This window comes from Mobula birostris, chromosome 8 (genome assembly GCF_030028105.1).
Source record: "Mobula birostris isolate sMobBir1 chromosome 8, sMobBir1.hap1, whole genome shotgun sequence".
Classification (NCBI taxonomy): Eukaryota; Metazoa; Chordata; class Chondrichthyes; order Myliobatiformes; family Myliobatidae; genus Mobula; species Mobula birostris.
This window is the reverse complement of record NC_092377.1, coordinates 118,842,663-118,869,607: the sequence shown is the minus strand read 5'-3', so window position 1 is coordinate 118,869,607 and position 26,945 is coordinate 118,842,663.

Sequence of the window (26,945 nt, the reverse complement as noted above, 5' to 3'; positions counted from 1 at the left end):
CATTATGGACCAACCTCTCCAGCATGTGGGGTTTGATGTTGGAATTCTGTGTGTGGCTGTGAGATCATGTCTAACTTCCAAACTGATGTGAAAACAGACACTCAGGAGTCAATGGCCTTGGGCCAACAGAAGAAGGGTGTTGAGGTCCAGACTAGATCACTGAATTGGAGGAGAAGTCTGGGGTTAGTGGAGGGACAGGTGTGGTGTGTTTGCTTCTGTAGAATTTTGTGACCTTTACTTCCATTGCAGAAAAACCCAAAGCAGTCACGTTAAACTGATATCATTACATCAGACAGTGTCTCTTACAGTGAACTCAACAACTCAATGATGGTGTTTGTGGATCATGTAGAACAGTTTCTATGATGAACAATATGTGCCATCTGTCACCCATTACATTCCCCTACACTCTGTTCCTGTTCTTATCTCTCTTCATTCGTCAAAGCCACCATCCCCAGATCAGTCTGGTCAGCCATTGCTGCAATCCTTCCTTGGGTAAGGAATCCTGAACTGTGCACAAGCCTCACCAGGACCCGATAGAATTGGAGCGAGTCGTCTGTACTACTGTATGACACAGTGATGGAGCAGTTAGTAGTGCTGCCTCACAGATCCACTGATTCCGATTCCATCCCAGCCTCTGGAGCTGTCTGTGTGGTGTTTGCACGTTCTTCCTGGGATGATGTGGGTTTCCCCCTGATTATCCTGGTTTCCGGCTCCCACATCCCAATGACGTGCAGGTCGTTGGGTCAGTCTGCTGCTGTCATTTCCGGTGGGTTGTCAGAATGGTGGGGAGTTCATAGGTGGATGAGAGAAGTGTGAACTGACAGAGAGCTAGCATAGACTAGACTGGCTGAATGGCCTCAGGAAACAAATATGAACAAAAGCTGCTGAACTCACCATTGACCTTCCTATCACCCAGTAACCTGGATACAATACACACGATTGTCTCCCCCACATTACTGATGGAGACTGAACAGCTCACACTCCTCAGGATTAAATTTCCCATCAGTTCACACATTGGCCAACCACCTGTATCATCCTGCAGTGTGAAGGACCAAACAGTTGCTGAATCATCCGCAAACTTTGTTATCATGTCCCAACATTTAGGTAAAAATGTTGATACATTAAACAGTGCAAGGGTGTGAGTATTGAAGAGCTCAGAATAAATTCTAAGCAGTTTGTGGGGACAGAGTGGACCCACAATGAAAGGAACTGAGAAGTAACAGTGACTGGACAGAGCAACATTCCCAGCTGGAGATTGACAGGGAGAGAGACTCCACTGATCCCAGAGGAAAGAGTGATTTTGGGGCCCATCTGGATCTCCGTAGATCAGTGACCGTCACCACTGGACTTTCTCTGATGTGGCTGGTCCCTCCATTATTCACCTCAGTGCTGAGTGATTGTGATCATCAGTGTTCTTGCTGCTTCCTCTGTAACCAGTTCTTCATTGTCTCACTTACTTACACAGTTTCAATCCTGACTCGGATGTTTCCAACTATCCCGTTATTCCGGAAAATGTAATTCATGGAGTCACCTTCATATTTGACATCAGCACCATAGACTTGATCAGTGTTGATAAAATGAATGAGTTTCAGGAGTTTCAGACGATCGTGGCACTGAAATGTAAGTGCTTTCTTTTGTTCTGTGTAACTATTGTCACCTCAGCATTGCAGCTTCATATTGATATCTGGATCACCTCTCTTTTCCAGATGTTCACAGGGTTGTGATTGTCACCAAGTTTGAATTATTAGGGATACCAGAGAAACACAATGCATGGATTTATGAATACAAGCCACTGCAGCAGAAGGCAATAATCTGTAGAATCGGAGAACTGACATTGATGTGGGAAACATCGCACCCAATCTGTGAACAGCATGATCCCACTGACAGTAGAGAGGTAAACACAGGAGATATTTGCTTTGTGGTTCCCGGTAAGCAGTCAAATTTCAAGGTTCTATAATTTATGCATACTTTGATAATAAATATACTTTGAATCCTTTGACTGCCCTAAACTCATCCACCTTTCCTACAATACTCCCTGCATTGAAGTATACAAAACTCAGAACATTAGTCCCACCATGGTCAACCTTTTGATTTCTGATCTTGTGTGTCGGATCAGCAACATCTTTCCCCACAACCACTCCACTACCTGTTCAGGCACTCTGGTTCCTATCCTGAGTAGTCCTAGTTTAAACACCACCCCCACCCCACTTGCAGCAAGAGCAAACCTTCCTGCTCGGATATTTGTTCCCCAGTTCAGGTGCAAACCATCCCGTCTGTACAGGTCCCACCTTCCCTGGAAGAGATCCCAATGATCCAATAATCTGAAGCCCTCCTCCTCCTGCACCATCTCCTTAGCCACGTGTTAAACTATTACTCAGGCTTTACTTTGTGCTGCCTCATTTTACTGATATTTTCTGCCCGTCCTGCCACACTTTGTTTGTCAAATCCCCCCTCACTCCTCTGAGCCACCGGTCTCTCACTTCCTCTTCAGTTACTGAGCATTCTGCCCTTGGAACCCTCCCCTTCCTGTCTAGTCTGAAGCCTGGTCTACACAGTATTCACGTGATTCCCCAGGACACTGGCCACAACACAGTTCAGCTGAAGCCCATCCCAATGGAACAGCTCTCTCCATCTCCATTACTGCTACCATTGCCCGTGAATCTGAAGCCTGTGGAGTTTATAATTCCATTAATACCCTCTCTCTCCTTCCTTTCCCTCAGTTTGAGCAGTTGGCAGAATGTACTGGGATGGAGAGACGTTCCATGTTTGTGGTTTCGAATCGGTGGAGAGGTGGTCAGATCGAGGTGATAAAATGCATCCTGGCCCTGTATGTTCTGGATAATATGGTCAGAAACATTGACCAATTTCTCAAAGCAGTGTAATGGTCACAGCTGACCTTGTCCAGTGCTGTGAATCTGTTCCAGTTTCAGGAACACGGACACTGCTGTGGGATTGATGTTTTTATTGTTTTCCCCATAGTTGTAGCATTCTTTATGCCTGCTTATATATTTGTACAATCACCTGCTTGTCTGTAGACTTTTAGTGACTAGTTGTATTTGTAGTTCCATTCTTCTGTAGTTTCTATCCTTGCAAAGTTGAAGGGGGAGTCAGTGAGTATCTGCTGAAAGGGTTTCTCAAATAAACTGGCTCAGCCCACTTGGCAGAATAAAAACACACAATGTGCTCATGTTCCTTTGTTACAGCCGGTCACTTGTACAGCTGGTCAGTGTTACAGTCAATCACTGTTACAGCCGGTCACTGTTACAGATGGTTACAGTTACAGGGCGCAGAGCATAGCCATTCATTGTTACAGCCAGTCAGTTACAGCTGGTCACTGTTAAATCCGGCCAGAGTTAGAACCGGTCACAGTTACAGATGGTCACTGTTACAGCCAGTCACAGTCACAGCCGGGGACAGTTACAGGCAGTCACAGTTACAGTTGCTCACAGTTATTGCCAATCACTGCTTCAGCCGGGCACTGGTACAGCCGTTCACTGTTACAGTCAATCACCGTTTGCAGTGGGGTATCTAAGGTATGGCAGGTATGGCACGTGCCCTGGGCACCACTTGAAGGGGGGGTGCCACTGAGCAGTTTCTATTAAAGTCAGACAAGCCATCCTCGGGTAGTGAAAAAAGAATTTTCTTCAGGTATATGATCTGTCTTTGATTATCATGGGTGAGAAGCACTAGGATGGCCTTATTTCACAGCATTGTGTAAGACCATGAAACGTTCCTTCACAAAGAAGAAAAGTGGAGCCGAAGGACAGAAGAGATGAAAGTTGGAGGCGGAGGAAGCCAAGGATTCGAACGAGTTCCTCATGCCCTTCTTTGAAAAGCTCGGAACAAGTAGTTCGACACGTTCCATGGAGTCGCCTGCACCTGCTACAAGTTTGTTAGAATCCAAAGGTGGATCAAGTACAAATGCAGATGATTCTAAGATAGGTGGCGTTGTGGATGATGAAGTAGTTTTTCAAAGCTTGCAGAGAGATTTAGGCCAGTTAGAAGAGTGGGCTGAAAGATGGCATATGGAGTTTAATGCTGAAAAATGTGAGGTGCTACATTTTGGTAGGACTAATCAAAATAGGACATACATGGTAAATGGTAGGGCATTGAAGAATGCTGTAGAACAGAGGGATCTAGGAATAATGGTGGTATAGTTCCCTGAAGGTGGAATCTCATGTGGATTGGGTGGTGAAGAAAGCTTTTGGTATGCTGGCCTTTATAAATCAGAGCATTGAGTATAGGAGTTGGGATGTAATGTAGAAATTGTATAAGGCATTTGTAAGGCCAAACTTGGAGTATTATGTACAGTTCTGGTCACCGAATTATACGAAAGATGTCAATAAAATTGAGGGTACAGAGGTGGTTTACTAAAATGTTGCCTGGGTTTCATCTCCTAAGTTACAGAGAAAGGTTGAACAAGTTAGGTCTTTATTCTTTGGAGCATAGAAGATTGCGAGGGGACTTGATAGAGGTGTTTAAAATTATGACAGGGATTGATAGAGTTGACGTGGATAGGCTTTTTACATTGAGAGTGGGGGAGATTCAAACAAGAGGACATGAGTTGAGAGTTGAAGGGCAAAAGTTTAGGGGTAACATGAGGGGGAACTTCTTTAATCAGAGAGTGGTAGCTGTGTGGAATGAGCTTCCAGCAGAAGTGGTTGAGGCAGGTTCAATGTTGTTGTTTAAAGTTAAATTGGATCGATGATTATTATTCCTCCTCCTCCTCCTCGTCCTCCTCCTTCCCTCTGCAGGACGTATAATTAATTATAGAACTTCAAGGAACTCAAATTCTCGAATACAACCTAGTCTCAGATATAAACTGGATAATAAACTCTTCAATCAGATGTTGATTTTCTTGATGGCCAAACAAAGATTTAATAGAAAACCAAAATAAATTTAAGCCAGATAGCCTCTTGAACAACATGCTTCTTTCAATATTGTATCGATTACAGCTCAGCAAAACATGCTGGACTGTCTCTGGACTATCACAGTCACATAATCCAGTAGGATGTTTTCCTATTAACTTTAAATAATAGTTTAACCCACAATGCCCCAACCGAAGTCTTGTTAATTTCACCATACCTCTACGACTTAAAGGGTAACAGTCCGAGACCTTTTTAACTAGTGGGTGACTAGAAAAATAATGCCTGCCCCTTAATTCATTTTTCCAATCCTCACTTCTCTATACCTTTTTTAATCCTACTTCTCAATTCTGCTCTGCCTAGGGGAACTCTAATTTCTACTTGCCTGCTCTGTAAGGAAGACTTTGCAATGCCATCCACAATTTCATTTCCCTCCACCCCAGCATGCCCAGGTATCCATGAAAATCTAACTGCACAACCCATCTTCCCTACTCTAAACAACACTAAGAGAATCTCAATAATTATGTCAGGACAAGCTTTTGATTTATTCCCTTTTATAGCCTCTAAAGCAGCAGCAGAATCTGAGCAGATGATAACCCTACGTGGTCGAGAGTCTTCTATCCACCATAAGGCCCAGAGGATTGCTAATAATTCTGCTGCAAAGACAGAAACACCATCTGAAACCCGGTGACCAATCTTAACTCCAAGTTGAGACACATACATCCCAAATCCTGCTGTACTGCTTTCTGGGTCCACTGAGCCATCAGTTAAAATCTTCAGCTAAGATCCCCATTTATTGTTTAAATATTCATTTGTGATCAACACTGATGAAATTGCACTGCTTCCTTGAAGCTGAAAAAGGAGGAATAGATCTACTTCTGGTTCTGGAAAGAGCCAATAAGGGATGGGTGCCAAGCAAATTTGGTCAACTATGTCTTCTTTAGTCAGTTTCAATTTCACAGCCCAGTTATTAACCAAATCTAAAAATGGGTATCTTTTAATTTTACTTTGGCGCTCTGACTTCCCCTGCAAAAGACACTTTGGTGGACAGCTGTGATTGAATCCATTTACTTTTGCACAATACTGCAGGCCCAACTGAATTCGTCTTAAATGTAGAGGCACTTCTCCCATCTCCACACATAATGCCGGGACTGATGTTGTTCTAAAAGCTCCACAACAGAGTCTAAGTGCTTTGGACTGCACAGTGTCTAGTTTTCCAAGCACTGCTGTAGCAGCAGAACCATAAGCAATACAACCATAATCTATAACTGATCTAATCATAGCTAGATATATTAAGTACATAGTTCCCGCCCTGCTCCCCAGTCGCATCCAGCAATACCTCTCATAACATTTAAAACTTTCTCACACTTTCCAATTGTTTTATCTATATGAACTCTCCAAGTAAGTCTTTCGTCAAACCAGACACCTAAAAACTTGAATACCTTGACTTTTTCTAGTGGAGAATCAGACAGACACAATTCACAATCAGGAATCTTTCTTCTAAAGCCAAAAATCATATATTTGGACTTAGAAGCAGAAATCCTGAAACCCCATTTATTAGCCCAGTTTTCAACTGATCTTAAAGCCTTTTGTACCTGCCTTAATATATACTTGATGTTTCTTCCTCTTTTCCAGATTGCACCATCGTCTGCAAACAATGATTTGCCAAATCCTGTCCCTACCTGATCAAATATATCATTTATCATGATATTAAAAAGAACTGGACTAATGACACTTCCTTGAGGGGTACCATTACCTATTTTAACTGACTTGGAGCTTGTTCCGGCTATACTTATTTGAATTGTCCTTTCCTGAAGGAAATCTTTGATCCAATTAAACATTCTACCTCTAATTCTCACATCATTGAGTTTAATTAATAAGCCATCCTTCCATAGTGAGTCATATGCTCTTTCAATATCTAGAAATACACTTACCATTACTCCTCTATTTTGAAACACTTTATTAATATCATGATCTAAAAGAGCAACAGATTCCATTGTTGATGTTCCAGTTCTAAAACCATTTTGATAGGCAGCAAAATGTCCCTTATTTTCCAAAAGAATAAACAAGTCTGTTGGTGACCATTCACTCCATAATTTTACAAAGCACTGACGATAATGCTATAGGCCGATACGAACTAGGACTAGATGCGTCCTTACCTGGCTTTAAAACTGGAACTACCACCACATGCTTCCATTCTACTGGTAATTTTCCTTCTTTCCACACAATTAAACAATGCTAGAATTTCTATTAATAGAGTCATCTAATTGCTTAAGCAATTCATAACACAGTTCATCCCTACCAGGAGAAGTGGTTGAACCTGATTGGACAGCTTCTTGCAATTCCTGAAGGGAGAAAAATAAATTTATGGAGCTATTATCATCCAAACTCCTGTCCAATTTCCAACTTTCCTTTAACATAATTTCCCTTCTCAAATCACCTAACTCTCCAGAACTGTGTAATGCTCGGAACACCTCTACAAATGTATCAGCCTTTTCCTTATTGGTCACAGCTTCAATATCTTCTTCCAGCAAAGCTGGGATAGATGGTTTCGTATATATCCCTGACATTCTGTGAATTATCATCCATAGCTGCTTTATGGGTGTCTCAGGGCCCAGGGTTCCACAACATCTTCTCCAACTATCCCTCTTTGCATTTTTAATTACTCTCCTTGCTACTGCTCTTTCCTTTTTATATTCCATAACATTTTCTAACACTGGGTACTTCCTTAATTTCCTGTAAGCTCTATTTCTATTTCTTACTGCTATATCACAATTTTATTCCACCACAGAGCTAGTGCTCAAACCTTAGGAATATTCTGTAGCAGAATAGTCAACTGAGCAACTTGATGAATTATAAAACAGAGGGATTCATTCCAATCGTCTATGGAGCCCTCGTTATTAATCTCTTCTATTATATCCACAGTTTTCTCCTGGTACTCATCCCAATGGGCCAAAGAAAACCTATACCTAGCAGACCTCTCCTCAACTTCTGCTATCAAATATCTACCAAATCTACGTAATATAGGATAGTGATCACTTCCTAGTGTGTATCTGTCCATAACATCCCATTCCCCAACACTAGCTAAGTTTGAGGAAGTGATAGATAAGTCTAAGTGACTACAAGTAGTGTTTACAATATTAAATCTTGTAGGCCTTCCGTCATTTAGCAGTACCATGTATTTATCTAGAAACTCCTCTAGTACCGCTCCATTACTAACTTTACTTTCACTACCCCATATAGGATTATGGGCATTGAAATCTCCAACCCAGATTACTGGGGATCTTACCTTATTCATAATTTCATTCAAATCTGATAACATCATATTACCTGGATTATAAAAGTTAATCAAAGTTATTTGACCACAAAAGGGGCAAACCTCCACAGCCACAATTTCAAGGTTAGATTTAGAATCAAGTCTTCTAATCGGGAGTCCTGTTTTTATGAGAGCTGCACACCCTCCACCAGATTTACCCATTCTGTTAGCTCTCAAACTATCATATCCAGGGATCACAAAATCTAAATGAGGCTTTAACCATGTCTCCTGTATACAGAACAAATAAGGCTTGTCTTTTAAAGTTCCAACAAATCTTTTTAAATTCTTGACCATTTGCAGATAAACTTCTTGCATTCCATTGTAATATTTAAAAACATCCAAGTACTAATTATTGGCCTCTTCATCCACATAAAGCTCCTCCGTACTCTCTGATCCCGACAACTGGGAAGTATTCAGTAATTGTTTGTCTGTCATATACTCAAGTAATTTTTCTGGCGAAATCTGTTTTATGTCAAGGAATCTCTCTGCTGCTCCAACAACTACTTTTATCATATCCGACCTCTTGGCTGTAGTTTTAGCCCCGACCAGTACATTAACAACAAAAGCCAAAAAAGACTCTTTAGTCATCAACAACATGCCTGAAGGAACCAGAGTTGGAGAACTCGGAATGAATGGACTCGCCATCATTCCAATCTTTTCTTTACTTATTCTTTGTTCTCCATCAACTTTCATTACTGCCTCAGCATATGATATTTTTTGTGGATACTAACATCCTGAATCTGCTTTGCCTTACTAAAATACTCACATCCTCTGAACGCCATTATATGGTCCCCTCCAGTTACTGCATTTAGGCACCACTGCCTTACATGCTTTAATATCATGATCCTCTCCACATTTCATACATCTTCTTTTACCTCGACATGAACCAGCAACATGTCCAAATCTCTGGCAATTATAACAGAATAAGGAGGTCTAATGTATTCTCTAACTTGATAAGACATGCACCCAAGATAGACTCTAGTTGGAGGAACATCACTTGCAAAAATCAGAAGAACAGGAGAATTCCAATTACTACCTTCTCTCGATTTTAATCATTTGGCTTCAATCACTCGACCACCTTTAATATTGTCCAAAATTTCCTTTTCAGTCATGCCAGACCAAATACCATACACTACCCCCTTAACTCCCTTCCTTTCTTTCAGAGTAATACACTCCACTTTCACAACCAATTTTCCCACCATTTTAGCATTGTTATTTTGGTCAATATCTTTGCAACAAATTTTCAGCAATCCATTAGACAAAATTTTGGCCTGGAATCCTTCACCTATTTGGTTCTCTAATGCTGCTGCCACTTTCAAAGGATTAAGGGCTCTAAATCCTCCTCCTCCTTCCTTCTGACCTTTAATTTTATACAGAACTATAAATTCCTCCAATTCACCCATTTTCCTCAATTTGTTGTCCCCCATTACTTGAGGTATTTCACTTGATGCATCCCTTTTTTTGTTACCCTTACTTCTGGAGTATTCCACAGTCTCCCACCCTCCTCCTTCAATCTCAACCCCACTCTCCCTTTTTCAGCCATAGGCTACAAACTAACCCTTTCCAAACTATTAGGCTCCTCCATGTCAAAGTCCCCACCCACTCAATCAATGGCCCCAGTTGCCAGTATGGCCCAACCCCAACTCCCAGCCACAACCAAGAAGCATGCAGCCAGCCCTCAGCCAACCAACACAGCCCATCAGCCGATAACTAACTCAACTGCCACTGATTCCACCAGGCGCACCACACCACCCAACCAGAGGCCGTCTGTCTGTATCTTGTTTTACGGTGGTTGGCATCCAGCTTAATGGTGCATTACCGCCACCCTCTGCTCCAGAATGTGCACTAGACATATATTCTAAATCCCTTCACCCAATCGCGCGCACACACACACACACACACAAACCTACACTTTACCTTCCCATCTTTGACTATCCTAGTACCCTATTCCTGTTTATCCGTCATATCCTATAAAAAAAAATCCCTGTACCCCTTAAAAACACTAAAAATGCCCGGACTTGTGCTCTCGCACCCATGCCCAGCAACCCTTTTAATGTGAATTCCTGCACCCCCAACTCCCTTAATTTAATTCTCATCATCTCTCTCTGTATCCCATACTTCCTGCAACACAAAACTACATGTTCTACTGACTCCTCTTCCTGACATTCCTCACACAATCCTGTCTGGTGTTTCCCTATCATTTTCAATGTTTTGTTTAATGCACAACGCCCCAGCCTTAACCTAGTCCACACAATTTCCTCTCTTCTGTTTCCGTTACCTACCCTAGTACCTGCAACACTCTTTTGTATTTGATATAAGTGCCTCCCTTTTCCCTCCCTGTCCCATCTTTCTTGCCACATTCAGTTGACTTTTTCCCAAATTACACACTTAACCTCTGCTTTACTGATACTAATGTGCATTTCCACATTTTCTTTCTTTAACACCCTCTTTACCAACTCATCCACCCTCTCATTCCCCTTCACCCCTACATGTGCTGGAACCCATAGAAATTTTACCTGACCTCCCTGATTTGCAATTCTTGTAACTAACTGAAGGACTTCATAAAGTACATCTTGCTGACTGTTTGTGTGAAAAGACCTTAAACTTGCTAGAACTGAGGATGAATCTGAACATATCAATGCTTTGGCTTGTCTGGCTTTCTGCACCCATTGCAACGCAACCAACACTGCCAGCATCTCCACCGTAAGCACCCCTAACTTATTAGATGTTCTTCTGCTGATTCCAATTTCTTTTGCTGGTATTACCACCCCAAACCCTGTCACTCCTGTTTCAGGTTCCTTCGCACCATCCGTATAAATGTGAGTATAATCACTATACTTTTCCATCACATGACAGTTAAATGCATTTACCAAATCTGTTTTATATCTTTCTTTCCTTTTTACCTCTAACAAATGCCAGTCTATGTCAGGCCATACAAGCTTCCATGGAGCTACAACCGGATAAAATACTGAAGGACTTATCCTCAGATCAAACACTCCACATTCCTTCACGATATCATTCCCTACCCGACTAAAGGTATCCCTCTGAAACCTCCCATTTTCCCAGCACTCCTGCAACACTCCTTTAGCAGGGTGAGAATCATTGTGCCCCTGCAAGTTAGCCCAGTAGTTTGCCAACAGTTGCATCCTTCTTAGTTCCAAAGGCATTATTCCCATTTCTACCGGTAGGGCTGACACTGGTGACGTTTTAAAAGCCCCACTGCACACTCTCAAGCCTGAGCCTGAATCACATCCAGTTTCCTTATAAGAGACCTGGCTGCTGATCCATATACTATATTTCCATAGTCCAACACAGATCTCACTAAAGCCACGTACATTCTCTTCAAAGCTGAACAACTTGCTCCCCATTCCCTACCAGTCAAACATCTCATCACATTTATTACTTTTTCACATTTCTCCTCAACTTTCCTGATATGGTCTGCCCATGTTAATCGTGAATCAAATATAACTCTCAGAAATTTAAATGATGCAACCCTTTCTAATTCAACCTCATACATCCTTAATTTCTTCCCTACCTCAACTCTTTTCCTGGTAAAAAAAAAAAAATACAGTTTGAGTTTTATCTACTGAAAATCTACATCCCCAAACATAACCCCACTCCACCACTTCAATTGCTTCTTGTAGTTTCCTGATTATATGGTCCATGTTCCTGCCTCTTTTCCACAAGGCCCCATCATCCGCAAACAGTGACCTACCTAATATCCACTGGTACCTTTGTGAAGACATCATTGATCATAATGATGAAAAGTAACGGGCTAATCACACAACCTTGAGGTGTGCCATTTTCCACTATGTACTGTTTTGATAATTCTGATCCAATCCGAACTTGAATTTTTTTACCAAACAAAAAATCTTTAATCCAATTAAAAACTCTCCCACCAACCTCCATCTTGTGCAGTTTAAATAATCCTTCCTTCCACATCATATCATAGGCTTTTTCAATGTCAAAGAACACTGCCACTACTGACTCTATTTGCCTGGGCCTTCCTTATTTCAGTCTCTAACATAATCACTGAGTCCATGGAATTCCTTCCCTTTCTAAAACCACTCTGATAATTTGCCAGCATTCCCCTTTTCTCGAGCTCATACGATAACCTTTCTGTTATCATCCTTTCCATTATCTTACATATACTTGATGTTAATGCAATTGGTCTGTAGCTAGTGGGTTTTGACAGATCCTTGCCAGGCTTCCTTATTGGAATTACTACTGTTTCTTTCCATGCACTTGGTAATCTTCCCTCCTCCCACATTCTGTTATAAAAATGCAACAACTTCAAGAGCGCTCCTTCTCCTAGATTTTTAGCATCACAGAGCATATCAGATCTTTCCCTGGGGAGGTTGGTCTCAATCTCTTTATTGCTCTCACCATTTCTGCTAATGTAAATGGATCATCAATTGTATCATCTGTTTCTTCCCTCCTGCTTAACACACCTGGGTGTTGGCTCATTATTCTTTCCCTTCAGACAAATTTTCTGAACTGTGTATCAGTACAAATGACTTGGCCATGACCTCAGCCTTATCCCTACTGGAGACTGCAGTTTCCTCCTCAGATATCATTACTGGATATTCCCATTCCCTTCTGTCTCCTCCCATCCTCTTAATCATTCCCCATATCTCTCCCACAGGTGTTGTTCTTCCTATCTTGTCGCAAAAACTCCTCCAACTTGCCCTTTTAGCTTGACGTATGGTTCTTCTCACCACTGCCTGTGCTTTCTTATATTGAACCAAATGCTGCATATTATGGGTTCTTTTAACTAGCCTGAATGCTCTATTTCTGTTTTTTACAGCCTGACAACATTCCTCTGTCCACCATGGTACCAGTTACCTATTCATCCTATTTTTACTCCTGGGAATAGATCCTTCTGCTGCCATGATAATTGCTGAAGTCACCTGACTGTTTAATTCGTCTATATTTCCAGAAATGTCAATCTTTGTCAACCCTTCTTCACTCAACTTCTGGAACTTACCCCAATCTGCTTTTCCAAACACCCACTTTGGGGTTCCGCCACCTGGTCTTACTTCAACTCTTTCACCCACTGAACACAAAACTGGGTAGTGACCACTGCCTACTGTTGAAGCAGTCCAAACTCCCCAGTTACTAATGCCAGCCAAGGTATTAGACACCAACGTAATATCTAACACTGACTCAGTTCCTGCTGTTATATCTATCCTTGTGCCGCTACCATCAATCATACACACCAAATCCCTTTCTTCCATCAAATCTTCAATTACCTTTCCATTTGGATCTGTAATCTGATCCCCCCATATTGTGCTATGAGCATTGAAATCTGCATACCACACTACTTTATGTCTGTTTTGTCCTTGTATCTTTAATAGGCTGTCCAAATCCAACCTTTTACATGGATTGTAGTAGTTAATTATAACCACTCCCTCCCCTCTCTCCCACACTTCCACCACTATGTATTCCTGATCATCTCCTTTTTCCAGTACCCTATATGGTATACCTTGCTTGATTAACATAGCACAACCCCCTCCTCCCCCTAGATTTCTATCTTTCCTTATCATTGTATACCCATATACCACAAAGTCTAAAGTTGGTTTCAACCAAGTTTCCTGAATACACACTACATCTGGTTTTACAACCATTTCTTTAATAAAGTGCTTGAATTCCTGGCTATTGGCCAGTAAGCTCCTTGCATTCCATTGTAAAAGAATCACCATAATTAGTATTAACCAACACATGACACTTCCTGGCTTGACTGATTAGTGAGGTTCTCCCTCACTTCCTCCCATGTCAGTCCTACTAACCCTAAATGGTTTACTGCTGCTTTTACCACCAGCTGAATTTTGTCACTTTTTGACTTTACCTCAGCAGTACTATTAATCACTCCTGCAATGAATGTTGCTAGAGCCTTTTTGTCTACATAAATCCTGTCATTTGTTCTTTGTTGCATCTCTCGTATCCCTATTGCTCCCTGTTCATTAGGAGCATTATTCTGTTCTCTTGACACTCTTACAGCTTCTGCATAAGTGATCTTTCTTTTCACTCTTATTTCTTGAATTTTATTCTCCTGTCTCATAACCTCACAGCCACTATATACCACATTATGAGCTCCTCCACAATTACAGCATTTTGGTTGAACTCCTGTTCCGCACTTTCCATATTCATGATCACCCCCACATCTAGCACATCTCCTCTGCCTTTTACAGTTTTTTGCCACGTGTCCAAACCTTTGACAATTATAGCACCTCAGTGGTTTTGACACATACACCCTTACTGGGTAACTCATGGAACCCAGGAACACCTTCCTTGGCACTCTTTCTTCTTCAAATTCAATCAATACTGATTCACTTTCCTTTTTTACTCCCTCCTTTGTTTTCAGTCTTTGAACATTCATTACTTTTCCTCCTTTGATATTCCTCTTTAACTCCTCCATATTTATACTCATTGGAACCCCTGTGATCACTCCTTTACAACCACTAGTTTGTGCTCCCACCCTCCCTGTGTATTCCACCTTGCATTTTCCTATCTCTTCTAGCTTGAGTGCTTTCTCAAGTTGTTCCTTATTCACACATCTTACCAATAAGTTGCCATCATTAAGGACTTTTGCAACTACTATTTCCCCTATCTTATTTGTCAGAGTTGTTGATAGCAGAAACGGGTTAATTTTCTTCATATGTCCCTGAGCCTTCTCATTAAACCTAATTATGACAACACCTCCTCTCTGAGCTTGTTCATCTTCCTCACTTTCAGAGCTTTCTCCACTATCATTTCTTATTCTTTTATTCCCTTTGTCTTGGTTTTTATTCATCCGACCCCTCACTACCTCCTCATTCCCTTTATTTCTCCCTTCACAATAATCCACCTCTCCCCAGCTGCCTACCTCTGGTCCCAAGTCTCTATCCCTCTCCTTCTCCACTTTCTTACCCTCAACCCCGCCTCTTATCTTGTCCGCCATTACCAGACCCACACGACCCCCTCCCAGCAATTTCCATTCCTTCCCCACTCTCTTTCCCTCAACAGGTTCTAAACCACATTCACACATCAAGCAAAACACAGCCAGCCCCTCCTCTCAACTGACAACTGTTGTCCCTCACCCCATCTCCCAGGAGATTTGTCCAGGCATTTGACCAACAGCCTACACTCAACCCCAAGGCTACTTATATTGCAAGCCCAAAGATGGAAATCAGGTGCCAATGATTAACTCAAACAAGGGACAGCTGGAAGACCCGGAGTCCTGAATCCACGGACCGGACTGTGAACCGGAATGACGACTTCACGGACCGGACCATGACACCCAAACCTGCTCACAATACTCCACGTGAGGCCTCACCAGGGCCTTATAAAGTCTCCGCATTACATCCTTGCTTTTATATTCTATTTCTCTTGAAATGAGTGCTGACATTGCATTTGCCTTCCTCACCACAATTCAACCTGCAAGTTAACCTTTCATACTCCCAAGTCCAACTACACTTTAGTTTTCTTTTGTCATTTCTTTCCATTTTGGATTATAGTCAACCATTTCTTCGCTAAAAGTGCATAACCATACATTTCCCAACAATATATGTATTCCATTTGCCATTTCTTTGCCGTCAATCGCATCATCCAATGGCAGCCAGCCAAAAGACTCACTTTATTACCACTTTTTGCTTCATTCTAGAATCTTTCCTGTAATAATACCATGTTAAGCAGCCTCATCTGTGGCTCCTTGTCAAAAGCCTTCTGAAAGTCCAAGTACACCTGAACCGATTCTCCTTTGTCTATCCTGCTTGTTATTTCTTCAAAGAATTCCAACAGATTTGACTATGGCCTATTTTATCATGCGCCTCCAAATATCCTGTGACCTCATCTTTAATAATTGACTCTGACATCTTCCAACCATTGATGTCAGACTAATTGATCTATAGCTTCCTTTCTTCTGCCTCTCTCCCTTCTTGAATAGTGGAGTGACATTTTCAATTTTCCAGTCTTTTGAAACCATTGCAGAATCTGGTGATTCTCGAAAGATTTTTACTAATGCCTCCACAATCTCTTCAGCCATCTTTTCTGAGTTTTACACCATCTGGTCCATGTGACTTATCTATGTTTTGACCTTCCAGTTTTGAAAGAGCTTCCCCGTCACACTGGCAGGGCATTGGGAGCAAGGGTGGACCCAAATGCCAGACACATCTTGTGAGGTTACTTAGATTTAGTTTATTGTTCGATACCAGGAGAGCTAGGTAGGAACAGGACGAGGACTCAGGACTACTACTAGCCTGGGACCAAGGGTCTGGGCTTGGACTCGGAATTGGCTCCCAGAACTAGAGGAGACATGAAGAGGCTAGGGTATGGACTCCGAGCCCGAGACTGGGCAAGGACCCAGTACCTGGGTCTTGCCTCAGGCTCGGATCCCAGACTAGGCATGGACGTGACATGGGCTAGGGAGAGGAGGAACATGGAAAACAGAGCCTTGGTCTCGGGAGAGCAGGTACATGGAACCATGGACACATACACAGAATTGGACCCCTCCTTGGGTGCAGGACATAGGGCCGGGACTCACACACAGAACAGATAGCCGGAACCCCTCATTGGGTACAGGACATAGGGCCAGGACTCATGACCCTCCGCAGGGCAACAGCAAGACGGCCTGACTTACCCCACGGAGGCGAGGACAAGACAAGACATGACCCCCCACGGGGCAATGGCAAGACAGCCTGCCTTACCCCACAGAGGCAAGGACAGGAAAAGACCAACACAAAAGCACACCAGACAGTACCTATCTAGCTCTGGCGATGGAACTAGACCAAAGAGCAGGTGGGGACTGCAGATGAGGGCTAGAGACGAGAGGGGCAGAGAAGGGATTCAGACAAGGGGGTAGGACAGGGATCACAGACCACCAGGGCCAGGACTTAACTCGGAACTGAGAAGCCACCAGGACCAGGACTTGACTTGGTACTTGAATGCCGCCAGGGAGCCGGGACTTGACTTGGAGCCTCCGGGTAGTGGCGAGCTCGCGACTCTGCCCGGGGACAGTAGACAGCAGTTCTTGATTCCCTCCGGTGGGTTAACTGACGGACCCACCTTGGTGAGGAAACTTTGCAGGCTCGCTTTGGCAAGGTAACTTGACAGGGTTGCTCCGGTGAGGAAAGGCGAATTACCGGCACTCGCTTCGGGCGGAGAGTAGGCATGCTCCGGCCAGATGACATTTGCACACCGTACCTTGGTGACTTTTCAGATGCTCCTTCACCGAACGGCTGAAAGCCAGAGACTATAAATTACCGGTTCAGCTGAGCGTTAATTGCCTCTAATCACCAAAGTTGAGGGACATGGGAAAACAGGGAATCAATGGTCCGGATCGTAACGTAAACAAGGTAAATTTAAAGGGACCTCGATCCGGACCATGACATTCCCCTCTAGTTGTCATAACTTCACTCACTTTATGCCCCCCACCCAGCACCGGGAGCTTCCACCATACTAATAGTATCTTCCACAGTGAAGACTGATGCAAAATAATTATTCAGTTCGTCCGCAACCTCCTTGTCCCCCATCACTAGCTCTCCATAATTTTCCAGTGGTCCAATATCCACTCATGCCTCTCTTTTACACCACGTATCTGAAGAAACTTCTGGTATCCTCTTTAATATTATTGGCTTGCTTCATTTTGTATCCCATATTTTCTTACTGTTGGTTGTAATGGCTCCCCAATCCTCTCACTTCTCACTAGTTTTAGCTCTATTATATGCACTTTCTTTGGCTTTTATGTTCTGTCATCTTTCCTTTAGAATATTTCTCCCACATTTGGATATATATATCATGTACCTACCAAATTGCTTCCAGAAATTCCAACCATTGCTGCTCTGCTATCATCCCTGCAGTGTTCTTTTCCAAACAATTCTGCTCAACTCCTCTCTCATACCTCCTTAATTCCATTTACTCCACTGTAATACTGGCATAACTGACCTTAACTTCTCCTTCTCATATTTTAGGGTGAATTGATCATACTGTGATCAGTTTCCCCTGTGGGTTCTTTTACTTTAAGCTCTCTAATCAATGAATTTAGATTGAACTGGATATGTAGAGACAAAAGGAGAAGAATGTGTCCACAGCTGTCAGAATCACTTCCTGCAGTGAACCACTTCTCCTGCCTTCTCCCATAAACTTTGACACCTTGTCTAATCAAGAACCTATTAAGCTCCATTTTAAATATACTGAATGACTTGGTCTCCACAGCCATGAGGCAATGATAGCTGGTACATCTTTGGACTGTGGGAGGAAACTGGAGAATGAAGAGAAAACCCACACAATCCATGGGGAGGATGCACAGAGTCTCCTGATGGAGGATGTTTGGAATGAACTCCTAACTGTGATGCCCTGAGCTGTAATGGTGTTACATTAACCATTATGCTACTGTGGCACTCCAGACAATTTATGATTTAAGGAAGAAACATCTTTTGATTTAGCAATTTTTGTACTCAACGAGTTCAATAACTTCAGATTATAACACTACCCCAAACAGTGAGGCCACCCTGTCTTTGTTTCCATCAACTCCATAACCACTCTCTAATGCCTTTTGTTTATTACTTCTTCCTGCCTTCCATCTGACCATGTCTTCCCTCATCCTGCCTTACACCAAGTGTATGGAACCTCTCCTACAATCTCATTCGATGAAACAGCCCCTCCTCCCATCAACCACACAGGATGGTGAAAGGACGAGAAAGAAGACTGTGGCTGATACACTGTGATTGACTGAAAAGCTGAAGAACTGAAGAGGGGCCTGGGCATGCTGAAATTTGGCTATAGCCACGTGGTCAAGTTCAGGACTGGATCACATTTGGGGGTCTGTGTCAGGGACCCAGATCACAGCCAGGATCAGTGTCAGAGGCAGAGATCACTCAGGGTCCATGTCAGAGACCTGGTCCCTACAATCCTCAACATACCAGGCAGCAACTATAAAATGCAGTTCAGCAAGCCAGAAAGCCTTTTTAACAACTCCTGCCAAACCCCCATGGAGACCGCACCTTGCAGATTCAAGGGCTTGTTGACCGATCACAAACTGACCTTAAATCAGTCAATTCCCAACACAACTCATAAATCAGACAATTCATGACATGACTTGTAGCTGATTGACAGTTTGCCTCTGCATAAATATCACTGTGACTATGTTAATACCAGCCAGCAATTGACATCATGAATGCTATTGTTCGTTTTGTGCCTGTACTCACACAAACCGTAATTCCAATTTATAAAACCAAGATTGGGAATCTCCCTTTGGACGCACGATTAATCCTTCTTCTCCCTATATTTGGCATAGGAGTGTAGGCTTCCCCACGAAAGTTACTCTCCAGAGCTCTTACACCTGAACCTCACCCCCATCACCTATTCTTATTTTCTTTCCTTTTCAGTTGACACTGTTGTGTTTCCATGTTGTTGCCTTGGGCCTACGTGGCTAACATGGCAGATTTTGTTGGCTCTGGTCCAAGGTAGCATCATTTTAGACCATAAAACCATAAAACATAGGAGCAGAATTAGGCCATTTGGCCCATTGAGTCTGCTCTGCCATTCAATCATTGCTGATCCATCTTTCATTGCCCTTCCCACAAGTAATGACTCATGGTTAGTATCTCTTTCTTTGTACTCCCTGAATCAGGCCATTTCAGACTTGTTGAGCAGATCAGGCAGTTGTGAGTCTCGGGTAACATCAGATCACAGTTACAGGATGCCCTCCTCATACATCTGCATGCTCTACCTTAACAGAGAACGTCTCACACACAACTCCATATTTGGAAATGATGTTTAGTTCATCAGATTGTCAGTGGGGGCCTCACAGCCTCACTGTGTCCACTGTTAAGTGCTTTTATTCAGCTGTTCTTGAACAAAACCAGCTCATAAGACAGTCTCACAAAATGGAGCTTTCAGAACAGTCTCATTTTCCAGGATCTGTTTGTGGAGGAAGGCTTTCTTAGTTCGAACAACTGTCAACTAATTATAGTTTACCAAAAACCCATTTTTTTTTTTTTCGGTACTTACAAATTAGAGACTTTCTGCGATCTCAGTTATATATGTTTCCTAATAGTCCTGATAAGAACTTATTAGATGAAATTCTTAATATGAAATCTTTTTATAATGGTTCAATATCCAATATTTATGATATGTTGATGGGTATGAGAAATGATTCTTTAGACAAAATCAAAAATTTTTGGGAACAAGATTTACAAACTTCAATTTCTGAAGAAACTTGGAATGAAATTTTTAAATTGGTTAATACTTCATCGTTATGTGCTCATCAATCCCTCCTACAATTTAAAGTGGTCCATAGGGCTTAAATGACCAAGGATAAGTTATCTTGTTTTTATATGGATATATCTCCCTACTGTGATTCGTGTAACAATGGAGAAGCTTCACTTATTCATATGTTTTTGACGTGTGTAAGTCTTGAAAAATATTGGAAGGAACTATTCCAAACTTTTTCTGTACTCTTTAAAGTAAATTTTAAGCCTCATCCTTTGACTGCCCTATTTGGTATTGTTGGAAGGAAAGATATCATTTTGAAGACATCTGATCTGCACATTCTGGCTTTTACCTCTCTTATGGCTAGGAGGGTGCTTTTGTTTAAATGGAAGGATGCTGTTCTGCCTAACCACGCTCAGTGGTTACTGGATGTTATGGAATGCCTAAATTTAGAAAAGATTCGTTGTTCAATTTCTGAATCTAACCAAGATTTTCAAAATTTGTTGGAGCCATTTTTAAATTATTTTCATTATCTTTGATTTCTCGTTGAAGTGCAGGAATTCGTTAATAGCATACTTTATTATCTGATAAGGTTTTTTTTTCATTTTTTTTCTTTACCAAACAGCTTCGACTTTGGTAGTGGGTATAGATTTTTTTTATATAAAATTATTTATATTCTAACATACAGATTAATGTAATCTATGTGAATATAGGGTAAGGAGTTCATTAATGTGATTCAATATAATGTATCTGGTATTATATTTTTTCTTTTGTTTTATAATATGCATTTTCTTGGACTCTGTATTCTTCAATGTAGAAATTAATAAAAATATTGAAAAAGAAAAGAACAGTCTCCTAAAATGGTGAGCTCTATTTTTTCTACCACATGATTTCAGAGCATCTGCTCTACACCACAATGGCTACACCTTTCCAGTTAGCTTTTGGACGTCACCTTTCATCACAGTCATGACCCGGGTAATGGAGCTTGGCAAGTTGAGACTCAAAATATAGCAGTCGCTCTGAGAGGAGGATGCAAGGATACTTTCACTATTGCAGAGGCAACTGTTCTTTGTTTTGTAATAAACTGAAGTTTAATTTTGGCATTCAGTGATCTGGTTTTTTTCTTCCATTATCATTATTCAGATGTGAACAATAATTAGAGATGTCTGTAGTGATGAAACAATTACTGCTGGGTCTGAGATCTGAACCTTGTGGCATATAACACTACAGGAGAACCTTCATCACCAAGTGACAGAACCAGGGTCCAGTCCCATGGGCAGGGAAGTGTCCAGACATAAGGCAGAGACTCAACACCACCTACATGAGGACAGTCAGGAATCAGGGATCATAGTGTCCTCACCAGCGACACACACATCCTGTGAAGTGAATATAAAAGCTCTCCAGGGTCAAATGGGCTTCATCCCATTCACATGAGCATTTCTAAAGCTTCCTTCTTATAAGTAGGTCAATTAAAACATGAGACAATCTGCAAATACTGGAAATCCAAAGCCGCACATACAAAATGCTGGAGCATCTCAGCAGGCCATGCAACATCTATGGAAAAGCATTAACCAGTCAATATTTCAGGTCGAAATCCTGAATCAGGACTGGAAATGAAAAGAAGAAGTCAGCATAGGAAGCTGGGGGAAGGGGAGGAAGAAGTACAAGGTGGCAGGTGATAGGTGAATCCGGGAGAGTGGAAGAGGGTTAAGTAAAAAGCAGGGGAGTTGATTGTAAAAGAGATAAATGGCCAGAGAATGGTAAATTAGATAGGAGAGGACAGAACACCATGGAAGAAAGGGAAGGGGGAGAAGCATCAGAGGGAGGCAATGCACAGGTAAAAAGATAATGTGTGAGAGGGGAACAGTAATGGGGTATGGTGAAGGAGAGGAGGGGGTGGGGAATTACTGGAATTTCAAGAAATTATGTTCACGCCACCAGGTCAGATGCTACCCAGATGAAATATAAGGTGTTGCTCGGCCAACCAGAGTGTGGTCTCATCCTGGCCATAGAGGAGGCTGTGGACTGACATGTTGGAATGTGAATGGGAAGTAGAATGAAATGGATGGATGGAACTATATTTGAAACCTTGAGATTCTTGTGTTTAATCCCGTAATGTAACAACATGGAACCTGTAAAATCGCATAATACTTTGCTGTATGCTGAGCGTGTATGTGACGGGAGTATTTCATGTTCTTAATCGTTGTTTATTGTGTAACTAAGGAGAAATTGACTTTGTGAGCTGCAGCTGTATTGTAGTGGAGGAGTTGCCTACAAAACAGATAACAGCCAAAGTATATACTGATAACTTGTATAAAAATCAAACTTTGTAAGCTGCAAATCAGAAACAGCCTCCAGCCATTGAGGAGTGGAAATGCTTCTCATTATTGAGTGAAGATGATTCTCATAGCAAGCAATAAACGTGTCGCTGAGCAGATCCATTCTGTGTTTTTTGGATGACAGAATTTGGAAGTTCTGCTGAGTTTGCTTGTCTGGGTGCAGCAGCAGTGTGGGAGAGTCCTGGTGAATGGATTAACTGAGATAGATTCTCGTAGTAGCAGTCACTGAAAAGTAAGTCTCTTTTTGCTTCTAGGGACTTCCTCCCACGGAATTGGACCTTGAGATTCTGTTTCACTATTGCCTTATACACTGTGATCTACGTTATGGTCTTGAGTGGATCACTTTCTTTCACCGTGACTCTGACTGATTCAACACGTCGACAGAAATGTTATACGGGAATGGGCAGTAAAATAGTCCACGTGAAAGAGATAAGCAAATGAATTGGATAGTTTAGTTTAAGGGAAGCCTTGAGGGGTGGACCCTATTTCTGATGAATGGCTTGAGTTGGTATCAGTTGAAGGTCAGTGTCAGGGACTCTTCGAAGGGTCAATCCAGTGTCCGGGATGAACTAAATTATTGTTAGCCGAAGAGAGGCAGTTGTAATTGATCACCCCTAAATCAGTTAATGCACCTTGATTTTGGGAAGGTGTATTCAGTTCACTGGAGTATTCTCTTATTAATCTTTCTATTGGTCCCTTCATGATCTAATCTCTCCTCTTGACTTCCTCCTCCACAGTATCATCTGAAAATCCACCTATTTGCATATCTCCCATGACTTCAATGGATAGAACTAGATTGAGTGAGACAAAAGGAAAAGAAAGTGTCCAGAGCTGTCAGAACCACTTCCTACAGTGAGCCCATTCTCCAGCCTCCTCCCCATAAATGTTGACACCTTGACTAATCAAGAACCTATCAACCCCTGCATTAAATATGCTCAATAACTTAGCCTCCACAGCCATCTGGTATATCACTTTGTGGGAGGACAGCGGGTAACCCAGAGAAAACCCACCCATTCCACAGGGAGGACGTACAGTCTCCTTACAGAGGATGCTGGGTGTAATCTCCCAACTCCAACACCCTGAACTGTAGAAGTGTCACTAACTGCTACAACACCGTGCACCCCAAATGATATAATGATTTAAGGAAAACATATATTTTGATTCGGCCATTTTCACACTTAACAGGTTCAACAGATCATAACACCACCCCAGTTATTCCAGAAAACGAGCAGAGGGGCCACCAAGTTTCCCTCAACTCCATGACCACCCCCTAATGCCCTGTACTGTCATCCTTTTGTTCAGTACTCTCTCTTGCCTTCCATTTCATTATGTCTTCCTTCCCCCCATTCTGCTTTTCAGTAAGGGTACGGAATCTCTCCTGCAATTGCATTTGATAAAACAGCCTCCTCTACCCTGCCCCACCACATGGGATGATGAAAGGATGGGGAAGAAGACTGTGGCTGATACACTGTAATTGCCTAAAAAGCTCAGGATCTGAAGAGGGGCCTGGACGCGTGGAATTTCAGCCTCAGCTGCATGGTCAAGTTCAGCATTTAATCACATTTGGGGTCAGCGACAGGTTTCCTGATCAGAGTCGGGGTCAGTGTCAAGAGACACAGATCATTTTCAGGGTCGGTGTCACTGATCCATGTCCCCACAATTACCAACACACCAAGCAGCAACTATGAAATGCAGTTCACAAGTCAGAAGGCCTGTTTAACAACTCTTCCCAAACCCAGAAACACCACACATTGCAGATTCAAGGGAGTTGTTGACCAAACACAAAAAGATCTTAAATCAAGCAATTCACAACACAACTCAGAACTTATTGAAAGTTCACCACTGTACAAATTTCACTGTAACAAACTTAACACCAGCCAGCAATTGACGTCATGAATGCTATTGTTTGTTTTGTACCAGTACCCATGCAAGCCACAACTCCAATTTATAAAACTGAGAAAGGTGATCTCCCATTGGACAAATGACTAATCCTTCTCCCTCTGACATGGGGGGTGGGCTTCCTTGTGATGGTTACTCTTCACAGTTCTTAAATCTGAACACTCCAACATCCCAATTCCTATTTTCTTTCCTTATTAGCTGACACCGTTGTGTTTCGATGTTGTTGTCCAGGCTCTACCTGGCTAACATGTGTCAGATTTTGTTGGCTCTCATCCAAGGCAGCATTATTCTACTCCCTTCCCATAGGCAATGACTTATAATTAGTATCTGTTTCTTTGTCCTACCTGAATCAAACTATTTCAAACCAGTTTAACCAGATCATCTAGTTGCTAGGCTCAAGTTACCTCAGTTCACAGACACGGGTTGCCATATTCATAAATCTGCATGCGCTATCTTACCGGAAAACACCTCACGCACAACTTCAGATTTGGAAAGGAGTAGAATATTGTCAGAAGAGGCCTCACTGCCTCACTGTGTCCACTGTTAAGTGCTTTTATTCAGCTGTTCTTCAACAAAACCAGTTCATAAGACAGACTCACAAAATAGAGGTTTCAGAACAGTCTCACAAACTGGCAACATCCATTCATTCCACCACATGATTTCAGAGCATCTTCTCTACGCCTTGATTGCCACATCTTTCCAGTTAGTTGTTGGATGTCACCTTTCATTACATTCATGACCTGGGTTATGTAGCTTGACATGTTGAGACTCAAAATATAGCAGTCACTGAGGGGAGCGCGCAAGAAAACTTTCACTATTGCAGACACAACTGTTCTTTGTTTTATAATAAAGTGAAGTTTGGTTCCAACCTTCAGTGTTCTGGGCCAGGGAACTTGAAGTCATTGAAAGGATCCGTAGCATGTGAAAGGTCGCGGATATAGGTAAGAAGGGGCTGAAACAGAGGTAAACAGATATAAGTTCGATGAGGCAGGAACAAGCAGAAACAATGGGTCTATGGATCTTGGGTAGGAGGTAGAAACAGGAGGTGCGGGGTAAGTGAACTATGAAGTTGGTGGCAGTGGTTGGGAGATCCTCAGAGTTAATAAAGTCAGTGATGGTGCGAGTGCCATTGGTCTGGTGTTCCTTGATGGGATTTTGTTCGAGAGGTAAGGAAGGTGGAAATGTCTGAGAGTTGTCCCCTGGCCTCAGCAAGGTAGACATCAGTTTTCCAGACTACTACAGCAGCCCCCCTATCTGTGGGATTGATTTTGAGATTAGGATTAGTGTGGAGAGGGAGTGGAGAGTAGTGTGTTCAGAAGGTGTGAGGTGTGGTAAAGTTGAAACTATTGATTTCTCATGGGCTGTTAGCAATGAAAAGATCCAGAGCAGACAGACCAGAGGAGGAAGGTTGAAGATGGGAGGAAGGGTTATCAGTGTGGGCTGGAGAGTCCTTACCATGAAGTAGGCATGGAGATGGCAGAGGCAGAAGAAGAGCTCAGCATCATGCAGGGCACGTCATGGTTGAGTGATAGATTAGGAATCCAAATTGGGAAGCTTGGTCTATTTTTGGGAACACTTCTAGAAGTTGCTTTACTAACAAGAATGCTTTCATTTATAGAGCCTCAAAGATGTTGTTCAGGACTTCTGACATATTGAATTGAGTCTGATGTTCTTTAAAAAAATAGCTTTGATGCAATGAATGTTTTGTCATGCATATTGTAAATGGAAGAAAGTAAGGAGTTTTCTGGGAGCCCTGCTCCAGTTGATGTCACAAGTGTGTAGCACAGGTGGACCCAAAAGCAGGACACAAACACGTTTTGTAGCATTGACAAGAATAGAGTTTTTTTAATCGTTATTAGGAAGGCAGGAAAGCAAGGATTGTTCAGAGACAGATCAAGGAGTGAGCAAAGCAGAAGCAGGAATAAGCATAGCAGGACTCGGTCTTGGACTTGGAACCTGGAACTCAGGACCAGGACTTGGAACTCGGAACATCAGAGCCTGTACTTGGAACTCGAAATGTCAGAAACCTGGACTTGGAAGTTGGAACATCAAAGTCCGGACCTTTCTTAGACTCAGGACACAGAACACTGAGCCAGGGCTCCCCCTTGATTACAGGACATAGAGCCAGAACTCTTCTTAGACACAGGACATAGAACACTGAAGCGGGACTCCTACTTGGACACAGGACATAGAGCTGGGACTCTTCTTAGACACAGGACACAGAACATTGAGAGACAGGATTCCCCAACTCAGAGTAGCAGCAAACAGCTGGACCTACTCAGTAGAGACTGGAACACGAAGAGGCAGTTCCCCACTCAGGGTAGTGGCAAACAGCCG